The sequence below is a fragment of the Mustela nivalis genome (genome assembly GCF_964662115.1).
Source record: "Mustela nivalis genome assembly, chromosome: 15".
Lineage (NCBI taxonomy): Eukaryota > Metazoa > Chordata > Mammalia > Carnivora > Mustelidae > Mustela > Mustela nivalis.
The window spans coordinates 60,449,807-60,462,447 of NC_139034.1; the positions used below are offsets into that span (position 1 = coordinate 60,449,807).

Sequence of the window (12,641 nt, forward strand, 5' to 3'; positions counted from 1 at the left end):
GTGGGATCCAATGCTATCTCCGGGTAGGTAGCGCTAGAATTGAGTTGAATTCCACCTGGTGTCTGGGAATTGGTTGGTGGTGTGGGGATGTCAGAATTGGTGCCCAGATCCTTTCAGCCTCTATACAAAACTAGTGACAGATTTTAGAGTACAGCAGCCAGGGCCACATGGTTATACTCCCTGGGAAAGCAGATCAAAGAGATGTACCCTCAGCCACCACCAACTGCGTATGAGAGCTCTTCGCATAGTAACTGGCATAAAGAAAACAATCAATTAATGTATTTTTCCCCTTACATGTCAGACATTTTGTTCATAGACTGAACGAAGGGCATAGTCTTTCCGATTTTAATCAAATTTGAGATGTAAGTTGGCCTTCACCTGACAAAATACAGTAAGACAAACTGGTAGCATCTCATTCAAATTTGGAAAAGGAATGTTTGCATCCTAGACATGGAAGAGAGTAGAGAATAAAAGGTTAGTTAGGACTCTTCCTGCAAACACAAGCTGCCGTCCCCACTGGCCATTAAGAGCAGAGTTCCTGGGGCACCTGGGTGGCTCAGTGGGTTAAGCCTCTGTCTTCGGCTCAGGTCATGGTCTCGGGGTCCTGGGATCGAGCCCCGTATCGGGCTCTCTGCTCGGCAGGGAGCCTGCTTCCTCCTCTCTCTCTGCCTGCCTCTCTAACTGCTTGTGATCTCTCTGTCTCTGTCAAGTAAATAAATTAAAAAATCTTTAAAAAAAAAAAAAAGAGCAGAGTTCCTAGGATAGCAATGTCATGCCAAGATTTATAGGTCAAGGGACAAAACATCTCCAGCCCGTTTACACAGGTTTACATCATGACCAACAAGCTTTCAAGCAATAAATTCCTGCTCTTCTAGTTTCCACATGTTGTTAAGACCTTTCATTCCGTGACATCCAGTAAAATCATCTGCTGCTTCCGATCTTCAACCTTTCAGCTGCTGTGGCTCCCAACACCGGAGTCCTCAAACTTCAGCCTCTCCTTCTTACTGATCAAAGTTTTCCTGTGAAAACAGAAGTCTACATTCCGTGTCCATATACCATTCTAATTAGACACCTTTGTGGAGGAACGTGGAGGTAATGCATATCTGCACATAGACTTGGTTTCAGGCATCCAGGAGTCCCACACCAGACTCTCACTAGATTTTTGAACTTGGAGACAAAATTAACCTCAGTGAGTCTCAATTTCTTCATACACAAACTTGAAATAATAGAATCTGACCTTGAAAAACTGTCATGAGCTTTAGAGACAATATACGCAAATCACAGAGAACAGTGTCAAAAACATAATAGGTACTCAATAAATCATAACTAATAATATCTTTCCTAGCCTCTCAACCTTACCAAAATACATAGGAAAAGTATGCACTACATAATTCCATACAAGTTATCAAGAAAATGTAACAGTAAACTCCTATAATAATAATGCCATTCTTGGGGCGCCTGGGTGGCTCAGTCAGGTAAGTGTCTGCCTTCTGCTCAGGTCGTGATCCTGGGGTTCTGGGATCAAGCTGTGGGGAGCCTGTTTCTCCCTCTTCTTCTGCCGCAGCTCCCTCTTGTGCTAGTACTCTCTCTATCTCTCTCAAATAAATAAATAAAATCTTAAAAAAAATAATTAATGCTTTTCTGGTTGCTTAGTAAGTATATGATTATGGGTTGATATATAGCTTAAAAGAGTGAACATAAAATTTTAAAATAATGATAAATACTCATCACAAAACTGGAAGTAGGGTTTTTCTCTGTTTTGATTCAACCTCGTGGTGCACAGTGATTGAATTGTACATGTAAAATTAGAAGGTAAACCATACCAAATATTTGCCACCATTTACTTTACAGTATCTTTCAGCTCAAAGCACCACTAATTCTTATAAAGCAGGAGCAGAGCATCAGCATTAGATATTTTTCCTACATCTCCTTTAATATTTTCTTAGTTTATTTCATACTTTGATTTTGCATGCCTCAGTCCAAGTATACACTCCTTTTCAACCAAATTGACTTCTTCTTTCCCCCTAGGAAACAGGGCCTTCTCTGAAATGTATGGATCCTCTCCTGCCAAGAAGTGAAAAGTCTTCCTATCTTAATCAGGTCAAGGCCCCTCCTTGCTAGGCCCAGAGGTTACTCAGCAGTAGCTGGTACAGAGAATGATTCCCTGCTCTGCAACTGTCTGTTACCATGGAGACATGCTAATTAGTGAATGATGAGAAAGCAGAGGAGTTCAGGGTCTATAAAATCGTGAGAAAGAAGGGGAAATGAATGGAAAAATATGGATGAAGAGAAATTAGGGTATTTTATGGGGCAAACTGTAAGTAAAGGTGTCCTGGAATGATGGGATCATCGTGAAGAGGAAGAGGGCTATGAAGAGAGAATGTCAATGACAGAGTTTCGTAGATTGTAAGTTTGAAGAAACGAAGGGTAGAGACTGTAGCGCAAGAAAAGAAATAGAAAACTCCAACTGAGCCAGGTACAAGTCATAAGATCACAGAATGTTAATGACTTGAATTTTACAGGTGTTGAATGATGGGATTATTTTTTTTTTCTAAAGGGAAGGAAATGTGACATTCAGGGCCATCAAAGTAGATTGCAAATCTCTGCAGACATTTCTCTGTTATAACTTAAATTCACATTTGCCACTTCGACATAATTTGCAAGGTGGGGTGTCAATGTGCCAATGCACAGGATTTCTGTCCAATTCTCTGAGCTAAATGCGCCCTTGGATTTCCATTTCCAGACCTCCAAGGAATAACAGCATAGAAAAGGAATTTAGCGGAAAATTTCAGGAACTGTATTTTAAAAACAATAATATAGAGATTAAAATTATTACAGAGGGGTGTATGAGTACTTACATATCTTGGGTGTTTTGAAAATTTGAGCCAGTGATAACATCTATCTTCTAAAGAGATAGTTTCATGTTATTTTAATATAAATATCTTCTATTTTGTTTATTTTATTATACATTATTTAATACATATAATTGTTGTACTACATTTGATCCATCAACACATTTTTAAAGAGAGATCTTATACATATGTAAAGATATTGCTGATATTCCAATAAATTAAAGAAACAAGCTACTTATGAAGGTCAAGGTGTTATGAGCAAAACCAGTTCAAACATGAAGCAAGCGAACAGATCCGTTGTGGTAACTGCAAGAAAGTTATGCAGTTCGGTGAGTCTCATGTGCAAAGTTAGTCTTATCCACCTTGTATATGAACAAACTCATAGCATTTCAGACCTTGCAAATCTCCCCTTTGATACTGTGATTTATAATAAGAAATATATTTGGTCTCTGTCATGGTTCCTGGCACAGAGCTCTTAACACCCTTAGAATTTCCAAGTGATGAGAACAACAAAAGTGCCTTTGTTATGATTAAAAAGGTAACTTTTAGACCTCACCTAAAATTAGGGGTTGCCAGGAAAAACAACAATTTGGTAAGAGAATTGGAACTTTCAGTCGCACTTCCCTGGCCCCCAGGGAGAAGAAAGGGACTGGAGATTGAGATCAATCAGCAGTGGCCAAGGGATGTGCTGGGAGAGTCACCAGAAGGAAGCTCTATGTTCTTTCCCCATACCTTACCCCTGCATCTCCTCGATCTGTCTGTTCCTGAGCTGGATCCTTTTGCAATAAACAGGTAATCCATTGAATAAATGGGTTTCCTGAGCTCTCTGAGACACTCTAGCAAATTAATCAAAGCCAAGGAGGGGGTGGTGGGAATCTCCAATCTGTAGCCTCTTGGTAGGTCAATGGCAAAAGGGGCAACAGGAACTTGCAATTTGCATCTGAAGTGGTGGGAGGGGCAGTTCTGGGTGCTCTGACACCATCTCTTGATACTTAGGGTCATAAGTGAGTTGAATTGTAGGATACTGAGCTTGTGTCCAAGAATAGCTTTTTGTTGGTGTGGGGAAACTCCTCAACACCACCACCACCCATGCCACACACACACACACACATCAGAATTGGTAACTAGAACCTATTACCCTCTACCTTGGATTTCCCCACCCTAAATTTTCTGCCAGACTAGATAGTCTATGCAGACTATCCTCCATTCTACAGAGTACCTCTCACCCTTCAAATCCAAGTCAAACACTATCTTCTCAGTAGAGGCCTGCCGAGGCCTTCACATGTAGTTAGCATAAGTGTCCTTCTTAATGGACCTGCAGAAATCTGTACCTGCCTATTTTATGGAGTTTAATTTTTGGCAGTAAGTAATTCCTGACATTTTGGCCATTTATTCAAATAACTCATTCCCAAATATAAATCCCTCAAGGATAGAGACTATACTTCATGCATCTTATATTCTCCATCCAGTATTTCCAGCACCAAGCATCATGCTTAGAATATAGCAGATACTTTTTAAACATTTATTCAATAAATCTAGTAAATTATAAGCAATAACTAATATGTATAGTGATTTGAATTCTATGAAAGGATTTTGTACTACTAGAGTATGAGCTCCTTAAATACCCATGACTTTTTTGCTCACCTCTATCGTTAGGACATTAACTCAATAGGTCCTCAATTAAAATGTGTTAAATGAGTATCTAGATCCAGAATTATCCAAAGACTCTGATTTCCTTTCAAAATTAAGTTCCTTAGCAACATGGTGCCTAAAAATGTCTCTTCTGTCAACAGAGATCAAATGCAACCATTACACGTGTATTAAAAGTTAACATTTCCTAGTCAATGAATTTTCCCCTAGAGCTGACAAATGCTAGAAGTGAATGTTCTAGAAGCTACAGGAGCTTCCCAAAACAACTCCAACTCTAATCAGTTGGACGGACATAGTCCTAAATCAATTTCGGTTTCTAACACCAGGAGGAGCCGGCCTGCAGGTGAGGCCAGGTGGAGTGAAGCTCACCTTGCTGGTGAGGAAGCAAGAACGTCGGCCCTCTACACACTGATTACTTTATTCTCTATTACTCTGCTTTCATTAAAGTCTTTTCATCAGTTTTAAAAACCACCCCACGTTAATGAATAGTGCATTTAAAGTGTTTCTGAAAAGCATCATTTGAAGGAGGGAGAATTATGGCTCCCAGAAATTAACTGTCCTTCCTGTTTTAATTCTAGCTGTACTTCTGAGTTAGCCAGATGCGTTAAGGAAGTATTTGGATTTACAAGCATGACATACATAACTCCAAATCACTTTCTAGCCCCCAAATATCTGCCCTTTCGATCCTGCAAAGGGATCTAAACTTCCACAATAATAATCATTGTTGGTAAAGAATTTGATGGCTCACATTTTTTTTTTTTTTTTGTAATTCTATTAGCTCTCCCCATCTAACAATACTAAAAATAAGACCCATAGGGCAGATTCATTGGGATGGGGCAGAGGAAAAGAGTGGCACATGGTGTACTAGGAAGGAGGGCAGGCCAAGTGGTAAAGATTTAGTAAAGATTCTAAGCAAACAGTGAATAACTTGAGAATACTAAAACTGAGAACCACAAGTTCAAGCCAGTGAAGGGAAGGGAGTTAGGAAAGGAATATGGAAAGAGCTAAATACAAATTCCTTATCACATGGTTTTGACTAGGGACAACCATGACAAAAATCAAAACTAGGTTATCTTGCTCTGGGCCATGACACACAAAAGCATGGCATGACCTTTTGAACATTTGCTACTGTGCCATACATCAGACCATCTCTTCTTATCAAAACATAGGACAAGTATATATTTATAAATGTGGTGTGTATGTATTTGTATTTTTTTTCAACATGCTCAATCAGGTGATAAACCCAGAGATCCTCCTAAATGAGATGTAAATCAGATAGTCTCCCAATAGAATTTTAAATGAAAAAGACTCTATAAACATATAAATTCATCCCCATGCTTGAGGGGTTTTTTTGGTCACAAATGCACTATCCCAGATAAGAGAACAGAAGTACATCAGGATAAATCCATTACCTGAAAGCCTAAATCCTAGATTATCATTATCCCAACAATATCATCTCCACAAATGTCAGGCGACACACTTAGCATCAGGTTATGAAAACACCTCGGTCTTACATAATTATGACTTCAACGTCACACAAAATATTTTTGGAAATTTCCCTAAAATTCTACTTCTCAGATTAATAGAGCATTTCTAGTTAAGAGGGAACATATAGTTTCTCCAGATAATTTAAAGAAATATCATTAATATCATTTAGCTTTAATATCTCAAGTAGACTTTCTTAGTCAATCTATTCTACACAGATCTGTGTCTGGACCTTAAGCTATAACTGACTTTGTAATCTCAGCCATGACCACATAGAAAGTTTCGGAGAACAGGAGAGGCAAGTAAACCAGTGAACCATCCAGTTAGTTGATCTGCCTTTAATTTGTCTGTCAGGAGCATTCTGAGTCCCAAGTTCTTCATCCCAAATAGAAGCTCCCCTGCTGCTCAGGCTTACAGACTCCTGGAGGACAGGCCTGATGCCTGATGTAAGGCTGCCTCTGTGCTCCAGCTTCCTTCGTACCCCTCCTGGGTCCAAGATGGTTTCTAGGACTCTTCCAGCCTTTTTCGTTCTCCAGTTCCCATACTGTGTTGGTGAATAACAGAAAGATGACACAACAAAAAAGAATTCTACCAACCCACCAGTGCCTTCTGTCTTAGTCCATTTGGACTGGTATAACAAAATACCACAGCGGGGGTCACTTAGAAACAACAAAATTTTACTTCTCTTGGTCCTGGAGGCTGGAAGCTCAAGGTCATAGTGTCAGTATCACCCCGTGAGAGCTTTCTTCTGAGTTGCAGACTTCCTGCAGTGTCCTCACTCAGTAGAAGTGGCTAGAAAGTTCTGTTAGGGGTCTCTTTTACAGGAGATGGGTATTAATCCCATTCCTGAGGACCCCCCACCATGACCTATCACTTCCAAAAGGGCCCACCTCCCAATGCCATCATGTTGGGCATTAAGGATTCCAACATGTGAATTTTGGGGATATACAAACATTCAGATCACAGCACTTTCCAGAACACCAAAGGATACAATCCCAGTGACCAGACTCAGTGAAAAAGAGGAGAGAAACCAACAAGGAGTTTCAAAATGCAAAAATACAAGCTAGAAAATAAGTGATTAAGTACGAGCAGGGATCAAATGATCAGCATCACACCGTGAGTAATAAACTAGCAGTAACTTAATAACGGGATACTGTAATGTTTACAAAACAATTCAAATATTAGGATGCACAAAAGCAATCACTTTCTCCATATTAATCAGTTCTAGTCAGACCTTATCAAGATGCACTGCCTTACATTACCATTACCGCCTGAGATGGAAAATTCAGGGAAGATTCCAAACACTGCCACCAAGAAGATTAAAGGGCTGGACGAAGCTGGGGGGAGGGTTAATCATTGTCTTCAGGTGTATGAAGAACTCCCACCCAGAGGACAGGGGTCATGGAAGAATGGGATCGAAGCCAGGGGTAAGGCATAAAGCACTGGACTCATAAGGCATAGCATAAGGCATCGGATTCAGACATTTCCCGGCTTTGAGTGTTATTGAATAATTGATTCAAACAACAAACTGGTTTTAGGACTCATTTTCCAAGATCTTTCAAAATCAGATAGCTGTTCATCTCTCTGTACCTAAGAAAGGTAGGGGTAAGATGTTGTCTCTAGTTCTCTAGTTCAGTCAATTCTTGATTATCTGTGGTTCTATACTGATTTATCAATTATTCAGACAATTTAAAGAAAAGCAATTTTTCTCCTGTAAAGCTGATATTTAAATATCGGACACTTGATACCCTATCTTACCTTTGGGAGCTCTCAATTGAAAGGCACCACGATATTGAAATTTCATTATCAACAATTTTAAGATGAATTTTTAATTTGTTAGGCTCTATAACAACTTATATTTGTTCTGAACTAAGAAAACATATATTTGTTTAAGGAAAGTCAGTCTTGCTGTGTTCTGATTCCCACGACATGTTTCTCTCTCCCAACTCAGCTGAGTCAGTTCAAACCTGAAATGGAGTAATTTTATAATGGCATGAACAGAGCACAGCTAAGCCCCTTCATATAGAATTTTTAAAATCTTTTTCTATTGTCAAAAACAAAGGCCTCAAGAAGATAAACTCCTGCTAACTTGTTATTCTCTCCCCAACATCTAACAAGCAGTCCTACTGTGGGATTATTTTTTGCCTCAAAGTAAGTAAAAACAGAGTGTAGGTAGTTCACCAAGGTATCTGTAAAGGAGACTACTATTTTTTTTTCTTTTCACTACGACAACTAATTAATTTTTGATCTTCCCAAATTTCTTCATACTTCTAGTTTTTAATAAAATTATGACACAAAAATTGTTTTAAAAGAAAAAATACAAAGAAAATCTGATTCAATAAAGATAAACTCTTATTCCTGAAGGAGGGAAGCCGGATTACGTTTAGAAACTCTGAGAAAAATATTCCAGGAAAGATCAAATCAATACAAGAATCATAAAACAGAGAAAAAGAGAGATTTTTCAACATTGTTGCAAATAGTGGGCTTGATCATTTCTCCCATTTGATTACAATCAGTAATGAGGAAGTACATGAAATATTTTACAAAAAGATCTGAGGTTTTTGAGAGTAAACCCTGGAAAGCATAGTAATTCCTTATAAATGTTATTGTGATAAACTGTTTTTAAAAAAATCTTAAGCATCCTCTGGAGTCAACTGTCTTTTATTCTTCTAATGCTTGAGACTTATTCCACCAAGGTCAAATAAAAGTTTACTTTTCTCAATGCTAATGTACAAAACATACCAAGTAATGTTTCTTTCTTCATAAACCTCAAGGGTATCAAGGTTACAAGTGGTAGAATTCAAATAAATTTCTAATATTGTATCAAAAGGAAACCTCACTTTCATGGCAATACACATACCCTGAGACATTTTTCCCAGGTAAAAGTATTTATCTACAGCTGTGTGTAGAAAAGACAAAATAACAGTAAGGGATGGCATTTTAACTAAGTTATACAAGCTTCTGAATTACTGTTGCTACTGTTTTTTTCTCCCCCCTTAGGTGAGTGTTTCCGTGTGTTTATACATTTAACTTAAACACTTACGTGCAGTTAGTGTTCAGTAAATCTCAGTGATTTATTTGGGAAGCGGGAGGTGTCCCAGTCAGCACGATTTCTCCAGTAGGCTTGCTTACTAAATCCAGACAGGATCAAGAAATTAGAAACTTTTGCTCTTTGAAAGACACTATTATTTACAAAATGATGACATAAGCCCCAGACTGGGAAAAAGTATTTGCAAAACATGTATGGATGAAGAATGTGCATCCAAAACAAATAAAAACCTCTCATGACTTAATGAGAAAAACACAAACAGTTAAATTATTTTCAATGGGAAAAATTTTGAACTACTTATCAAAGATTCACAGATGGTAACTCAATACTTGAAAAATAAAAGGGCTCAACATGATTAAGTCATTAGGGACATACAAATTAAAATGACAGCTGGCTATCACTACAAACCAACAAGAATGGCAAAACTCTTTTCACCAATAATACCAAGCATTGGTGCGGACAGAGAGCTACCCGAACTCTCATCTACCGTCGCTGGAACGAAAAATGCTCCAACCACTTTGGAAAATAAGTTTGATAATGATGAAATTAAACATGCATTTGCCCTTTGACCTATCAGTCCTATTTCTAGGTATTTGCCCACAAGGTATGAAAAGATCTGTCCACACAAAGACTGTGAGGCTAACTTTTAAAGTAGCCTTACGCATAATTGTTAAAAACTAGGAACAACCCCAACATCCACGAATTAATGCCTGGATGTATAAATTGTGACACAACCATACAGCGGAGTATTGCTCAGACAATGAAAAACAAACTTACCAATGCACGCGGCACATGGGTGGATCTTAAAAGCGATAGACCAAGCGAAAGAAGTCCGGTGCGAGACAGCTCCCTGCCTCGATTTGTCTGACATTATGAAAAAGGCACACTCCCGAGGACAGAAGCCAGATCGGGTGGCCGCTCCGGGCTGGGAGTGAGAAAGGGAAAAGGATTTCACGGTCTGTGAGGTCGTGGGGTGATGGGGAGATTCTGTATCTAAATTGGGACGGAGGTTACCCAACTGTTTGCTTTTTTTCAAATCTTAAGAAATGATATCTAAAGGGGTCATTTCTACTTTATGAAAATTGTACCTCAATAGACCTTTCACCTAAAAGGAGACGCGTGGGAATGCGTGTCCATCTTCACACACAGGTGCGTAAGGTGAAGGCCAAGCAGCTCGTCCGCTGATGCTGAGCACCGATAGGAGGGACGGGGTCGCGTGCCACTACCGCGCTCCCTTTCGCTAGTTGACTCAACGCCCTTAGAACATTTTACAAGAACCACCGCCACCTCAAAGGCCAGGGACCAGCACTGCCCCACTTCCACTCCCAGTCAGACAACCAAGCTTTTCACGTTTTATTTGGCTTGGCTTTTTGGTTTTGTTTTTTTCCCCCTTTAGGTGTTAAATTGTCAAGTTGGTGGCCCAGCGACCCCCATCTATCCTAAGATGTTCCGCCTGCCCTTTTATAGGATCTTAAACTTAACCCGAGTCATTTTCTGAAGAGTGATAATGGAAGCATTCCGGGAAGATTGCAATGCACAAGTGCATAGTAAAGCTTTTACTGAAATGGAACCTACCTAGGAAAGTAAGAACCCCAACCTCACCGCAGCAGGGCCATAGTGGTGATGGCGGTGGGAAAAAATATATACATGATCAGGAGGATTCATTTCCACCTTACGTTAGACCTTTTGCTGTAATTCCTTATATAAAAATCTCTTTCTTTCCTTGACCATTAATACTGATAATTATATCTGTATTTCTTAAGAATATTATGAGTTGCCATTTCTGCATAGTAGCAGATTGAATTTATTCACCTTACGGATATATTATTATCACAGATAATAACTGCGGCATGATAATTATCATTAATTATTCATTTGGATTAAGAGGCAAATAGGCTTGTATTCAAGGGTCTTCCAGAGCACTCTTCATTGTTCCCGAGCCCTGTGTGCCAGTGTGACTAATTCATACTCTTTTCTGAGCCACTGTTGACATCTGACGGGTCCCATATGTATTTATTTGAAAATATAATAAAAGGAATAAGTGCACCATTTCGGGATGGAGTCACTAAAACAGACATATGGTTTCTTCTCTGCCCTTTAAGCGAGGGTGTGCAATTGCCTGTTAAACCCAGGACGCCGTGAGCACTGCTTGGGTAGATGTGTATGTATTTCCTTTCTTTGCATCCTTGCTTTGGACTCTTTCAGCTCATACAAGCCTGTATATTTACATAATAGCTTGTTGTAAAAATAATAACTTGGCGAGTCCTGTAATTTATCCTTCATTGAGCAAAATGTTTTAGCAGGGCTCTTTGTGCTTCCATTTGAAGCTGGCTGAAGTTTAATATGCAAAAAAGAGCCTAAGCAAAGTCTAGGAAATCTGTAGAGAAATCAGGAAGAGAGAGAAGACGGAGAAAGAGGGAATGATGTGTCTCGGACACGTGACCGCTTTTTGGTGGTTTGCTAGCTAACATGCACCAAAATTGAGACGTATATATTCACAGAGTCTCTTTTGTTTCTTCTCTTAGTCTTGGCCCTGATATTTTTTTGTAACCTGTCATTCATATTTATACGTTTAAAGTACATATCAAATGATGGTCTGTAGACTATGCCGGTCGAGCTAATATTAACATAGGACGCAGTTTTTGAGTGTCCTTGACGTAGTTAGAACTGCCTTTTGAAATGACAGTGGAGTTTTTTTTTTTTTTTCTTTGTCTCCATTGGTGATGCAAGAAAGGGACGAACACACTGTGCTGAATGCTGCTTTTAAAAGAGACTCACGCTTCTGTTTGTCAAAAATACTCTCGTGCTGCCATTCATTTTCTCCTCATGACACCCCTCAGGGGCACTGTAGGGCAGCCAGCGTTAATTCCCACATACAGATTAGGAAATTGGGGAACCAGAAGATTAAGTGGGGTTTAACCAGGGGCACACAGTAATGGGACGAAATCAGGAACCCACATCTCTGGACTCTTAACTCCTCTCTCTGTGCCTCTCTGAGCACAGCTGTGAATCAGCTTACATGGAGGATGAAGAAACAGGAGAGAACTTTGAAACCTCTGCCAGATGGAACAGCTGCAAATTTCAGAGCTGGAAGAGCCCCCAGGAGTGGGGGCTTTGGAGCTCTGCAGCTTCTGTCAGTGCTGACAAGGGGGCCCCTCCTGTTTTTCAACCAAACAGTTCAAGGGTGGTCACTCAAATCTGACAAAGGGGCAGTGGTCAGAGGCACCTCTGTGAGCCACAGACTCGTGCTGTGGTAATGCAGGCTGTATCCTGAATAAAAATCTCATTTTCAGTCTATCATACTTATAATAGTAGGTGCTCAAAAACACTTAACTAAATGCCAGGAAGTACGTTAAGCGAATGTCATACACTATCTGCAAAGAAAACAGGGGCCCATGCAGCTTTCCATCAGTAAAGAGTTGTTTGGGGGAAGAAGTTCCAATCTATGAGACACTGTTTTCTTTGACAATTAGCAAAGTAGAGGGAAGCTCGTCAAATATTTCCTCAGGGATTTGGACTTTAAATTTACTCTCTATGTACTCATCCTATAGTATTTATTGACACCCCACTATGGTGTCAAGCTGTCTTAGAGATGCCAGGGACAG

At 39.6% G+C, this 12,641-nt stretch overlaps 1 protein-coding gene across 1 annotated transcript in view; it reads right to left on the reverse strand.

Annotated features, from left to right (window-relative positions):
• Nucleotides 1-781: 781 nt before the first annotated feature.
• The window catches only part of LOC309849205 (uncharacterized protein), a gene marked incomplete at its 5' end in the record, with an annotated part of 83,614 nt that continues 71,754 nt past the window's right edge, over nucleotides 782-12,641 (reverse strand). Inside the window, one exon of the mRNA XM_082701515.1 lies at nucleotides 782-1,019. The remainder of the gene's footprint in view (nucleotides 1,020-12,641) is intronic.